The 13804-nt window shown below is 52.1% G+C and overlaps 1 long non-coding RNA gene across 1 annotated transcript; it reads left to right on the top strand.

Annotated features, from left to right (window-relative positions):
* The first annotated feature begins 9948 nt into the window (after positions 1–9948).
* On the top strand, positions 9949–12775 carry LOC146861439 (uncharacterized). The gene is made up of 3 exons (XR_014979263.1): positions 9949–10024; positions 11477–11587; positions 12577–12775. It is a non-coding gene; the product is annotated as an uncharacterized LOC146861439 (long non-coding RNA).
* The last annotated feature ends 1029 nt before the right edge of the window (positions 12776–13804 follow it).

The raw sequence follows: 13804 nt of genomic DNA, 5'->3' as shown, positions 1-13804 counted from the left end.
AACAAAAGGAGGGGGGAAAGGGGTTGGGGGAGGGCAGGACCAGGGGCAGGCCGCAAAACCCCCACCAAAGTCACACAGCACACATGCCCTGGACATACCTGACCCCCAGGCCCTGGTCACTACAAGGGGGTGGGGGCGTGTCCAGCAAAGCCAGCGTCCGCCACAACGGCAGTGCTTGACGACGCGAACCGGCAACACAACAATACAGGTACGTCCCGTACCCATGCCTTAAGAGCGTGGGTACGAGTCGTACCCCGCCCAAACCTACGTCATCCCAACAATGGCGGGACGGCTGCACCCACGTGGCAAAGGCCTGGGTATGGCCTGCACAAGCATCACATAGCGTGGGGACGCATATGTACGGACCGTACCCCCACCCCCATATGCATGGAGCGTACCCCCAACCGCAACAGTGTAAGTATGACCCGTACCCCCACCCCAACAGTGTATGTATGACCCGTACCCTCACCCGCGTACGTATAGAGCGTACCCCCACCCCAACAGTGTAAGTACGACCCGTACCCTCACCCGCAGACGTATGGAGCGTACCCCCACCCCAACCGTGTATGTACGGACCGTACCCCCACCCCAACAGTGTAAGTACGACACGTACCCCCACCCGCGTATGCATGGAGCGTACCGCCACCCCAACAGTGTAAGTACGACCCGAACCCTCACCCGCGTATGTATGGAGCGTACCCCCACCCCAGCAGTGTATGTACGACCCGTACCCCCACCCCAACCGTGTATGTACGACCCGTACCCCCACCCATGGACGTATGGAGCGTACCCCCACCCCAACAGTGTATGCACGACCCGTACCCCCACCCCAACCGTGTATGTAAGACCTGTACCCTCACCCGCGTATGTATGGAGCGTACCCCCACCCCAACAGTGTAAGTACGACCCGTACCCTCACCCGCGGACGTATGGAGCGTACCCCCACCCCAACAGTGTAAGTACGACACGTACCCCCACCCGCGTATGCATGGAGCGTACCCCCACCCCAGCAGTGTATGTACGACCCGTACCCCCACCCCAACCGTGTATGTACGACCCGTACCCCCACCCGTGGACGTATGGAGCGTACCCCCACCCCAACAGTGTATGTACGACCCGTACCCCCACCCTAACCGTGTATGTATGACCCGTACCCTCACCCGCGTATGTATGGAGCGTACCCCCACCCCAACAGTGTAAGTACGACCCGTACCCTCACCCGCGGACGTATGGAGCATACCCCCACCCCAACAGTGTAAGTACGACCTGTACCCTCACCCACGGACGTATGGAGCGTACCCCCACCCCAACCATGTATGTACGGACCGTACCCCCACCCCAACAGTGTAAGTACGACACGTACCCCCACCCGCGTATGCATGGACCGTACCCCCACCCCAACAGTGTAAGTACGACACGTACCCCCACCCGCGTATGCATGGAGCGTACCCCCACCCCAACAGTGTAAGTATGACCCGTACCCTCACCCGCGTATGTATGGAGCGTACCCCCACCCCAGCAGTGTATGTACGACCCGTACCCCCACCCCAACCGTGTATGTATGACCCGTACCCCCACCCGCGGACGTATGGAGCATACCCCCACCCCAACATTGTAAGTATGACCCGTACCCTCACCCACGGACGTATGGAGCGTACCCCCACCCCAACCGTGTATGTACGACATGTACCCCCACCCGCGTATGCATGGAGCGTACCCCCACCCCAACAGTGTAAGTACGACCCGTACCCTCACCCGCGGACGTATGGAGCGTGCCCCCACCCCAACAGTGTATGTACGGACCCTACCCCCACCTCGTATGCATGGAGCGAACCCACACCCGTGTATGTTCTAAGCGTACATATCCTGAAATAGGAGGGGTGGGTGCAGAGTCCTCCCAGCAGTGCCCAGACACAGGAGGGGTGGGTGCAGAGTCCTCCCAGCAGTGCCCAGAGACAGGAGGGGTGGGTGCCTATCACTCCCAGCAGTGCCCAGAGACAGGAGGGGTGGGTGCCTATCACTCCCAGCAGTGCCCAGACACAGGAGGGGTGGGTGCAGAGTCCTCCCAGCAGTGCCCAGACACAGGAGGGGTGGGTGCAGAGTCCTCCCAGCAGTGCCCAGACACAGGAGGGGTGTGTGCCTATCACTCCCAGCAGTGCCCAGAGACAGGAGGGGTGGGTGCAGAGTCCTCCCAGCAGTGCCCAGACACAGGAGGGGTGGGTCCCTATCACTCCCAGCAGTGCCCAGACACAGGAGGGGTGGGTGCAGAGTCCTCCCAGCAGTGCCCAGACACAGGAGGGGTGGGTGCAGAGTCCTCCCAGCAGTGCCCAGACACAGGAGGGGTGGGTGCCTATCACTCCCAGCAGTGCCCAGACACAGGAGGGGTGTGTGCAGAGTCCTCCCAGCAGTGCCCAGAGACAGGAGGGGTGGGTGCAGAGTCCTCCCAGCAGTGCCCAGACACAGGAGGGGTGGGTGCAGAGTCCTCCCAGCAGTGCCCAGAGACAGGAGGGGTGGGTGCCTATCACTCCCAGCAGTGCCCAGAGACAGGAGGGGTCGGTGCCTATCACTCCCAGCAGTGCCCAGACACAGGAGGGGTGGGTGCAGAGTCCTCCCAGCAGTGCCCAGACACAGGAGGAGTGGGTGCAGAGTCCTCCCAGCAGTGCCCAGACACAGGAGGGGTGTGTGCCTATCACTCCCAGCAGTGCCCAGAGACAGGAGGGGTGGGTGCAGAGTCCTCCCAGCAGTGCCCAGACACAGGAGGGGTGGGTGCCTATCACTCCCATCAGTGCCCAGACACAGGAGGGGTGGGTGCAGAGTCCTCCCAGCAGTGCCCAGAGACAGGAGGGGTGGGTGCAGAGTCCTCCCAGCAGTGCCCAGAGACAGGAGGGGTGGGTGCAGAGGCCCCCAGCAGTGCCCATGGAAAAAAAAGGCTGGAGTACCCACAGATCCAATTGCCACAATTGTCAGTCAGGTGCACAAAGACCCTGCAGTACATGTAACACATGTGTGCGAGGCTGGGAGTACACACATGCATACAGACAAAAAGGGAACATGTCCACATGAAGTCATGTCAACAGACTACATACACAAGTACAGTGATCACCAAGGATGCCACGAATGATGCAGGTGGAGACATCACTCTGCATGCATGGCCGAAGTTGAAGGGGTCCGTCACACACCCAGCTAATGTAGACACAGCTCAGCGCTAAATATTGGGAATACCCTGCAGGGAAGATGTCAGGATACACAGAGGAAGGAATACACCTTGGAACAATTTCACCATGCAGTAACTGCTTACATGAACAGAGAAACCTAGCTAACACCTTGTGATGGCACACAGATACCAGGGTACCCCCTATGACCAGCACACTACTACATTTCCCACACACCCAACACATGATCACCACCCAAAATCATGTAGCAGCCCCACCAACAGCAACACCACAAAAGCAGTAGTGTTCTAAGGAAAAAAAAGGCTATATTCAGCATTTCCAAATAAAGTGTGTGTGGATAAAGTTCAATATTTACAAAGCCCATAGGGCAGTCCATGAGTCACAGCTGGATGGGGGACACAGTGGGATGTGTGTCCCCTAGCTTGCCTGCACAGTCAGACTCCTTCGTCTTCCACAGCGGGGAGGGCATCATGTGAGGGGGAAGGACCAGGCACCGCAGGGACATGAGGGCGAAGGGTAGGCGTCGTGGGTGCAGGGATGGAGGACTCCACCACAGGAGGTGGGGCAGGGCCAAAGGCGGAGGCCAGGATGTCGCTGCACACCTTAGCAAGGTCCTCCAGAGACTCCCCTGCACCCAAAGGAACCACAGGCCCCAAGGAGGGGGGGGGCGGAGGGATGGGTCGCAGCGCCACTGGGGGAGGGTGTGGACATGGGGGGGACTCAACCACCCTGACCGGGGACTCCCTTGACCGCTTGCGGGGTGGTGTCACAGTGGGGCTCAGGGACAGAGCGGCCATGAAGGAGTCCTTGCCGGATATGTGGCCAGGAGAGCTGAGGGGAGGGGATTTGGAGGGAGTGGATTTGGTGGAATGCGGACTCCCACTCTGGCTGCGTGACTTACGTTTGCCCCCCGACCCAGTGGGTGTGCCTACTTCACCCTGTGTGTGCGTGCCAGGAGGTGTGCGTATGACCTTCCCTGCTGGTGTGGTGCCTGTGTCTGTTGTGGTGGGTGCATGCTGACGTCTGGGTGTACGTGGGACAGGCATGGGAGTGGGAAGTGTGGATGGGTCAGGGGTAGGGGGTTGGACGTAGCGCTGCAGGAGACCCACTGCTGCAGTCAGTGTCGAGTCAATGGACCTCAGCAAGTTGCGTTGGTCAGCCTGCGATGAAAAAATGCCCTCCAAGTATGCCTCCATGTTGTTCAGCACTTGGCTGTGGCCATGGAGGACATTAAGGATCGCAGCCTGACCAACCTGCAACTGCCGCTGGATGTCCACAGACTCGGCATTGGCGGCAGCAGTGGAGACAGGGGCAGGGGGTGCGGTGCCTGGCAGGAAGGAGACATGTGGTGACCAGGCACGCTGGGAAGTGTCACGAGCAAGTGGGAGGCGGCTGATGGCAATGGAGGGGGCGGGGTGAGATGTTGTGCCGCTGTCAGCTGCTGGTGCAGCCTCTGCCCACTCGGAGAGATCATCCTCGGACCCGTCAGCTTCATATTCTGTCGTGCCAGTGGACAGGTCCTCGGCCTCACTCTCCTCCGCCTCAGTACCACTCAATGTGCCAGCCACGATGTCAACGCTGGCACTGGTGCTCGGTCCCTCCGCTCCGTCTGTGCTCATGTCTCCCTCCGTGTCCCCCGACGATGCTGTGGGCAAGGTGAAGAGACAGCAATTAATCACACACCTGTATACATATGTCACATGAGTCCAATCTACATAGGTTACAGTGCATAGCCTGCAAAGAGAGATCAGTAACATCTACAAAACAAGGTACAGATGTAGGGCATGCAACACACAGTTGGTTGACCCACCATGCCACTGAAAATCCATGGAGAGCATGACACAATAGCAAATTACATGAAATGGAGTTTGACATAGGAGCCAGGCCCTGGGGACAATCCAGCACTGCATCTGCACCACACAGCGGTGCCGAAAAGAGGGATGAGCAGGGACCATATCCATGAACTTGAGGCACATGCTGCATAGGTAATACTGAAAACATGCCCACCATGACTGGCTCACTGCACCTTGAGTGTATGTCCAGACAAACATCACACACTGGCCAGACCTAGCAAGGAGAATTCTGGTTTTGACATGTAGGCTTGGCCCGCACCAACCACCCCCTACATGAGACAATTTGTTGAGACACAGGTGGCACTTACATCTCTTAGTCTGGGTGAAATACACAGGGGCTGCATAAATGCAAGATTGGACGCCAAATACCCAAGGTGCGCCTGTCCAAATAATCATGTACAAATGGCCATCATCAGATGAATGTAACAAGACACACAGGCACTGGCCACTGTGAGTATGAACAAGGAAAATCAGGACAGGCTGTACAGTGGACACTTGTACTACATTTCACGTCAATATACATGGTGCCAGGGGACAATGGCACAGAGCACAACCTATGCTGTAGACACTGAGAATGTCCACGTTTTATGATGACACACATGACACCTAGGAAAATATGCCCCAGGGGACAGTAGTGGCCACACAACTCCATGGTCCTGAATGGGAATGAATGCAACACACGCCACCATCCCTGCACTATGCGTATCGCACACTCATGCACATCATGTCACAGGCCACAACATAGGACATGCGCGCTGTAAGGCATGACACTTGAGAGACTAACTCCCATGTCTGGACTCAGCATCAGTGCCAACTGACATGGAACCCACACGTACTGAACTGGACAGGGCACAGGCAAGGTCCCAAAACCTGTTACATACCACCCCCACACATGATGCTATAGGCATAGTTCACGTGGAGAAAGCGCCAGCCTACATTACCTTGTGAAGGAGTGACTACACACAGACCAGGGAACACATTGCAAGGAGGGGAAGGGAGGCAGGAGAGCACCGCTATACTGTGGGGAACAGGATCTGCACAGCACCTTTAAACCCTGGCAGTGTATCCATGCAACTGTGCACTTACAAATGCTGGTGACACACAACAAACACACATGTACCTACCCCCTTCCTGCTGCTGCTTCTCCTGTAAGCGCCTCTCCAAGTCTGGAAATACCACCGCCAGCACACGCTTGTGGATGTGGGTCAGACGGCGGCGCCCGCGGTTCTTATGGGTCTCAGGTGAGTCCCCCAGCAGGACCCGTGCGATCCTCCGCGTCCAGCACCGGATATCCTGCCAGCGTTTCCTCACCTGGGCCAGGCGCCGCTTGCGACCATCCGCACTCCTCACGGTACTGACGGCAGTCAGCCATATCTGCTTCTTGGCAGAGGCGCCTACCTGTGAGGATGAACAAGTGACACTACATCAATACACCAGGCACATGTCACAGAAAGACATATTAGAACAAATTTGCTGTTTACAACAAGGCATAGTATGCATCCAACGCATTGCACCTTTGTCATAGGGACATGATCCTCTGGGGAAGGGCAAAAGCAGCACGTGCCATTGAAAGTACACAGGTGGAATGAGGGCAACTACACAATCAATGATCCAGGCTCACACTGTGCATCACAAGCTACACCAGGATAATGTGCAGCACCTCTAAGCAGTCACATGCCACAGGCCACTGACGCTACCGCAGCAGAGTACACAGACACACACAGGCACAGGACATTCACCTGCCATTGCCAAATGCAACGACAAACCTCACTCTGCACATGTGCCACTAGACGGGGGGGGCTCACAGGTGTGGGGCTGGCCCTGCACATCAGACACACAGCACTGCTCCCTGCTCACATCACATGGGCAGGGTATATCCATCCCTCATGCAGCCCGGGTGCCACACTCCACATATGCACCCACCCACATGACAGGGGACTTACACACACACCGATGTCCAGGGTACGAACACATCATGTGGACACTCACAGCACAGGTACACTAAACAAACACACATCTGTGGGTACAGTCACCTGTCACACTGGTGTGAGCACATAATCACATGAGGACTGTAGAGGCTACATTCCCAGGAGGACAAGACACACAGAATGTGGCATGCACCATGCAGTGATTGTCACAGTAAACACAATGCAAGTGAGGACGGCAGACATGCACCACAGCATGCTCTGGCTGGGAGACATCAGGCATTCCCCCCCCTGGGACCCCCCCTACAGTACATAGCATGTGTGTCACACCTGGACACAATGGCAGAAGTCACACTCACAAAAAAGGGACACAGTCTGTGCTAGTGGAGTCTGCACTCACCTGATACCCTGGTCGCCCATACAGCAGGGGGTACTGTGGGAGGATCACATCCAGCAAAGCCAGGTTCTCCTCCAGGGTGAAAGGCTGTGACCTCTCCACAGACCTTGACATGGTTCCAGGGAATCAGTAGCAGCAGCTGGGTCGTCGAATACAAAGATGTGCAGGCAAGTGCTCCCTCATGGGACCTGGCTGACTTATATCTGCCTTGCTGGCCTGTTTCATGCACAGGAGTACAGAGTGATTGGTCACTCACATTTGCATCCTATGTTTCCTCCAATCCCTTCAAACCTAGCACAGTCAGTGGGTTCTTATTGTGTTTTTTTCTTGAGCATGATGTCAACTCCAGAACCACATTGCAACAAAGTAGATTCATTCAAACTGACTACTGCTGTGCACCTGCTTAAAAAAATTCAAACTTTAAACTTGGTCTCCATGACAACCAGCATGCATGTAGGCCTTTATACTTGCCCCTCATGTGTCCCCTATGTAATTTGGAGCTTCACACACAGGTACGGTGCGTCCCGGGGCCCTAGGGCACCCCAAATGCATATCAACGGCCCGTACAGGCGTGTGTACGGTCCGTACCACTATGAGTATGCATACGCGACAACACCCATAGTGACAGTGAGCGTACATGCGTGTGTACGGTCCGTCTCACTATGGGTGTTCTCGCGTATGCATACTCATAGTGATAGTTAGGGGTGGGCGGAATTTGCGGAATTAACTTCCGCAAATTATCACGAGAATGTAGAAAATCTCCGCAAACACGCCGGAAATATCGCGAAGACGCGGAAGTTTTTTTGCCGCCTGTTCGCGGTATTTTTTGCGTGTTCGCGGGTCGCCAACTTACCCATGCGGTCGCTCACGGGCGCGGCCATCTTGTTTTCACTTGTCCCGCCCTCTGGCGTTGTTTACTTCCTGTTCCGGGTCGCGCAATGCATGTTCGCGGTCGATATTTCCTGTTCGCGATCACTTTTACTTGATCGCGTTGCTTTTTGCTTGCTCAGGGAGAAAATATCGCGCAAACTTGCGCACGTGGTCGCAACGGGCGCGGCCATCTTGTTTTCCACTCTATTGCATGGTTCTGGGGCCTGATTTTCAATCCTCCCTAAATCTTTTCAATCCTTTGTTTATAGCCACTTTTTTTGGATCTTTATTACTTATTATTTCTCTAACTATTTTCCTGCCTCTATATTTTTGGTTTTTGTGTACTTTTTTTTTGTTTTTTAGCTACTTTTTCTCTTTGTATTGCCCGCTATTTATTTCCTTTACTCCTTTATTTATTTTACCTTTTCTTTCCCGCCCCGTCCCCAGAACCATGTCCAAGGGCAGGGCTGTTCGCCGGCGCAGCCAGAGCCGCGACCGCCTTCCTTGCGGAAGGCGGCGCAAACAAGGGGTGCATGCACGGGCCTTATTTGGGGAGGCGGAGTTGGCTGCACTAATTTTCTTTGTGCAGCGCCACCTCCCCTCAACCCTGGCAGCAGGTGGCAGGCCTGGGTCCGGGTACGGCCTCCGGGAGCGTCGGCAGCGGTGGGGGAAGGTGCGCCGGGCAGTGTCGCGCATCTCTGGGGTCCGGCGCACCCAGGCACAGCTGACGCACCGGTGGTCCGACATCCTGGACCGTGAGCAGGACCTGCTGGACCTGCTAGGAGTGGAGGTCCCGGGGCTTGGTGAGTACCTATTTAATTATTACAACTTTGTGTCTGTTCTTCTGCTCTATGTTATATATTGCGAATATCTTTTTTTCCTTCCAACCAGCTAGAATGTTGCTGCTTGCAATACATTCCAGGTTAATAACGTTTAAAAGTCTTCTGTGATTATGACACAGGTGCTCTTCTGCGCTACTACTAATCTTACTTGTTTGCAGCTTTGCGTTTGCGCTTGCTTAGCGTGATTCTTTACGAGTTTATTTTAGAGAAATTAAGTTACGTAATGCTACAGTGACTCACGTCCACTCCTTACTTTGTCCTGTCACTAATAGATAGGGGCGGATTGATACATAGGTTTAGGTACTTTGTATGAGCTTCTAATTGGTTAGTGGTATGCGTGATGCCCCCCTCACTCAGTTACGTGACGTGCTGCTAGTACGCCAGTCTTTAGAACCTTTCTAGTTTTTTCAATGAGTGGAGGTAGGCTTTGCAGTTACTTAGCAGTAGCAGATCAGAATCAATCAAACCAAAATTTGGTGTATACAAAAAATGTAGTCATGTTCATGTGTCCTCCATGATTGGATCATACACATTGTTGAGGAATACAGTGGAAATGCATACTTAATGTACAATTGGCATGCCTGGAATAGGTGGGCTAGGTTGGGTGGTACGTTGTACTAATACTTAGGCTTACTTGTAACTTAGTTTTCTGGAATCAGAATGGAAGAATGGATTACTGTTGATAAATAGTAACTTAAGTAGTCGAACTGCGAATCCCCCGATATTACATGTTGACCAGATGAGATCGGTCAATGTAGTTATTGCAATTGTTTACATAAGTGTTTTTTGACCGTTGTTGAAAAATATTGTATTTGCTTAAGTTGACACCATCCATCAATGTTTGTCTCTTTCTTATATCTTTCCTATTCATCAGCACCCAGGGGCAGACGGGCAGGGACTGGGCAGTCGGCGGGACAGGAACACCACCAGGAGGACACCGCTGAGGGCTCCTCTGCTGGCCCCAGTAAGTCTTCTTGTTTTTAATAATATTTCTTATTCCATAACTTTTACTGCCCCATTTCTCCCGAACTATAGTGTGTTTCCAAATGCTATTTTTTTACCACCAATTATCCTTCGATCTGTACGGTTTCAAAAAGCTTATCCCTGCCTCCGCTATGATGACTGAGTACTACTACATACTATCAGTCTGTCTGTCTGTACTGTAGTAGCTAGTCTTGCCCAGTTGGCCAGTGCCACTCTTTGTGAAAGGTTGTAATATAAAACTCATATTCACCAGTAGCTCGTACAATCCGTTGGGTCGTTGTCTTGTACTACTTTTTACTCTTGTTGATGTTTAGGCTTTGAAAATTCACAGCAACAACAGCCCTACCAGATTTCTTAATATTTTGATATGATACCCTATAGGACATACCACTGTTGTAGGGATCTTGCACATACATTTGCACCAGAAAATAGGATGTTGGTGATGGTAGGTTGGACCTTCCTTGCACACCTCAATCAGAAATTCCGCACCCACCACAATTCCACTGCTTGACTATAGTACTGTCTTGTCATACCTATTAGGTCTCGGAACCCTCCCCCCAAGATAACCAACAAGTAGACAACCCAGAACATTAACACACCCAACCTCTGGCGTGGAAGCAATTCACATGCACACCCTTACTTTAATTTGCTCACTCGTGTAAGTTAGTCCACTCCACACCAAATACCACAAAGTCTATGTAAGTTTAAAATTTTTATTTCAATTTGAGAAGGTCTGTACACTGTTTTCTTAGCAGCACCAACCGGCAAATCAATAACATTAAAACAATATACATTGTTACACTTATACAGTTGGGAATTAAATCATGATAACTGAAGTGGTGGAAGGCAGCACCACCATCCCATAGCAATTTAGTTTATATACATTTATAAATGAAGATGTGAGTGAAGGGACCCCTCACCTCAGAAGAACCTAGTACTGGTAGTTGGTGCATCGTTCAGAAGCTCTGGTTCGTAGAAGCGAATCTTGTGTCTGTAATGCGAAAAAAGAAATGGTGTGCGTTAGTATATTGCAACTTGCAAGCATTTCTCAGCCGTGCCAAAAAGTGTAGCATCTATGGATAAGCAATATGGACTAACAGTAACAGTAGTACACCAGTTCTTCCTAAAAAAGTGGCTTGTTAATGTTTGTTGACCGCCTGTACGCAGCGCGTAGACTAGACAGTAGCAGTGTGAGGCAGGTCATGTGGGCTCAAAGGTGTCTTAAGAAGCTGCAAGGTAAAGGTAACGTCACATGTGCATGGCTAGGGCTAATCAAGCAAATGCTACAATGATCATATAACTTAGTGTCTACTCTACTACTACCTGATTTGTACTAGTGATTTATGTTAGTATTAACTCATTTTTCAACCTTGCTACTGATCAATAGGGGGGAGGTGTATATGTTGCCTAATAAATGTGTAATGTTTTCTAGGCGCACTACCGACCACCATTGCTGGGGCCAGCGAAGGCGACGCCGAGGGCGAGGATGCGGCAGTTGCAGATAGCAACGGAGGGGGAGTGGCAGCACCAGTGGCAGGCGGTGGTAAGTTAGATTCATAATCTTTAACTATTGTTGAACTTGACAGCACACTCACTGCAAAGGTGTACTGTATGTATATGTATACTGTACAGTTGTGAATTAGGGCCCCATTAGGATGGTGGGCGTATTGCCCCCGCCGGGCTGGCTGGAATTCACTGCCGTCACAGCAGGGGCAAACCTCCCGCCATCCCTGTAGAAAATATTCAGACATGTCCAGGCGGAAAAGGGTTCAATATGGCGGTGGTGTCTCTCTCACCACACCGGCAGCCATATAATCTGCATTTTGGAATGCCTTTGCGTGGCGGCATTGCCGTCCGCCACGGAAAGGCATGCACACATTGCAGAGTATGCTTGGGGGCCCCCATGGAGGGTACCTACCGATGCTATGGTACCCCCCCGACTTTCAAAGCAAAACGTGACAGGCTCCGTGCGAGGCCCGTCATGTTGTGCTTGGAAAAGCAGCACAACATTTTAGCATTGCTTTCAGCAAAGCCAACCAGAATTTAAATTTAAAATAACAGGGTGCGCCCGCCACTGTGCCGGGCGCATCATCCTAATTAATTGTCCCCACGGGACCCCCACCCTTTTTAGCAGTCGGATGGCGGGCGGACAAAGTCCGCCCGCTATCCGATGTCGTAAGTAAGTATGAGTTCTTGGGGACGTTTGAAGAGTGAACTAGAAGACTAGAATTCCCTTTAATTGGTATAGGACTAGGAGCCGGAGTATTGAGTAACCAATGTCCTCATCTATCTGATTTGAACTCCGCTTTGAAAGTTTTATGGAGAAGAGCACCTGGTGCACTGTTCAACTAAAAAGTGTAAGACAGGTGGAAGGAAGAAGGACGGGCGACATTTAAAATGTTATGTACTACTGTGCTTTATTTTATAGTGCTACTCTACCATGCCACTATGTGTATAAATAATTACCTTGTCCTACTGTTTTATTAAGACTATATTTTACAATTGTCTTGTTTTTTTCTTTTTGATACACAGCAACTCCGAAAGTCAACCGTAAGGAGTTGGCCGCCAAGGCACGGCGCCGGAAGCTGGAGGCAATCCAGCAGGAATACCGGCGGCTGGTGGTCCTAGCCGAGGAGGAGGAGGAGGCTGCTGCAGCTACTGAAGGCTCCTCCATTGCCCCGGGCCCCAGCCACCGCCCTCCAGCGGTACGGCGCCACCGCCGGGCGGCTGCCCGCCGCCACCGTGCCATCTCCGGTGCCCCCCCCCCCCCCCACTGTGGCTGCAACTGCCGCGGCCTTAGACGCCGCATCGCCCATTTAGAGGACCAGATTCGTGTCCTCCTCCAGTCCCGCCCCACCAGTTAGTCCCTGTCACTGCCCCTTTTTTAATTCCTGTTCGTTCTTCACTCGTTTGGGCGTTCTCTACTTCTATGGACAGTCGTTGGGGTTAGGGAGGTGGGTGGGTTAGCTTTTGTGGGTTTAGTTTATTTGTTAGGGTCAATTAAATATATTTTTCTATGTTACATGCAATGTTGTTAATGTTTTGTAGGTGGGGTAACTGTTTTACATCACACTGTTTCTTTGCTGGTGCATGGCCGCCCATAGCGTGTGTTTGATTTCAATAATTTGCTGACTGTATAAGACACAAACAGATAGATGCGACACACCTCACTCATTGACTGGTCCTACTATGCATTCTTTGGAGTGGTGTTTGAAACTGACATCATTGACAACATGTCCATTATTGATTCTGCCTCCCCCAAACTTCTCTCTTACCGGTGCTTGATGTTTATGTCCAACTGTGGCACAGCACTGGCTGCATGGTGAAGATGGTTTCCTTTTTCATACATGCCATGATTGGGGTGGTGGTGGTAGTATAGTAGTAGTAGTATACACTGGCAGGGTGGCAGCATTTCCAAAAAAAGAAAAGGAGATAGTCAATCGCCTTTGAGAGACTGTTAGAGGAGTAGTTGAATGAAGTACATCACAGAATTTACCGAGCAACAGTTATATGCTCAAATATTTGACAAAAAAACTGAATGCTGGTTATTATGAGGATAGCCCACTAGACAGAGTTACAAACTATAGTTTTGTCGACTTGGCTATGCCTACAGTCTAACAGTTAGTGCTGTATATGAGGAATGACAACAAACAAATCCAATCAATGCCGGCAATTCATGCTGAGGTATATGTTCCTTTGTTAAATAAAATAACCTGTGAAATATCCTACTCATGGGTGGGCAAGCAGAAGAAGATCATCG

Source organism: Triturus cristatus, chromosome 3_1 (genome assembly GCF_964204655.1).
Source record: "Triturus cristatus chromosome 3_1, aTriCri1.1, whole genome shotgun sequence".
NCBI lineage: Eukaryota > Metazoa > Chordata > Amphibia > Caudata > Salamandridae > Triturus > Triturus cristatus.
The sequence above is the reverse complement of the archived record's forward strand: the minus strand, read 5'-3'. Positions and strand labels throughout refer to the sequence as shown.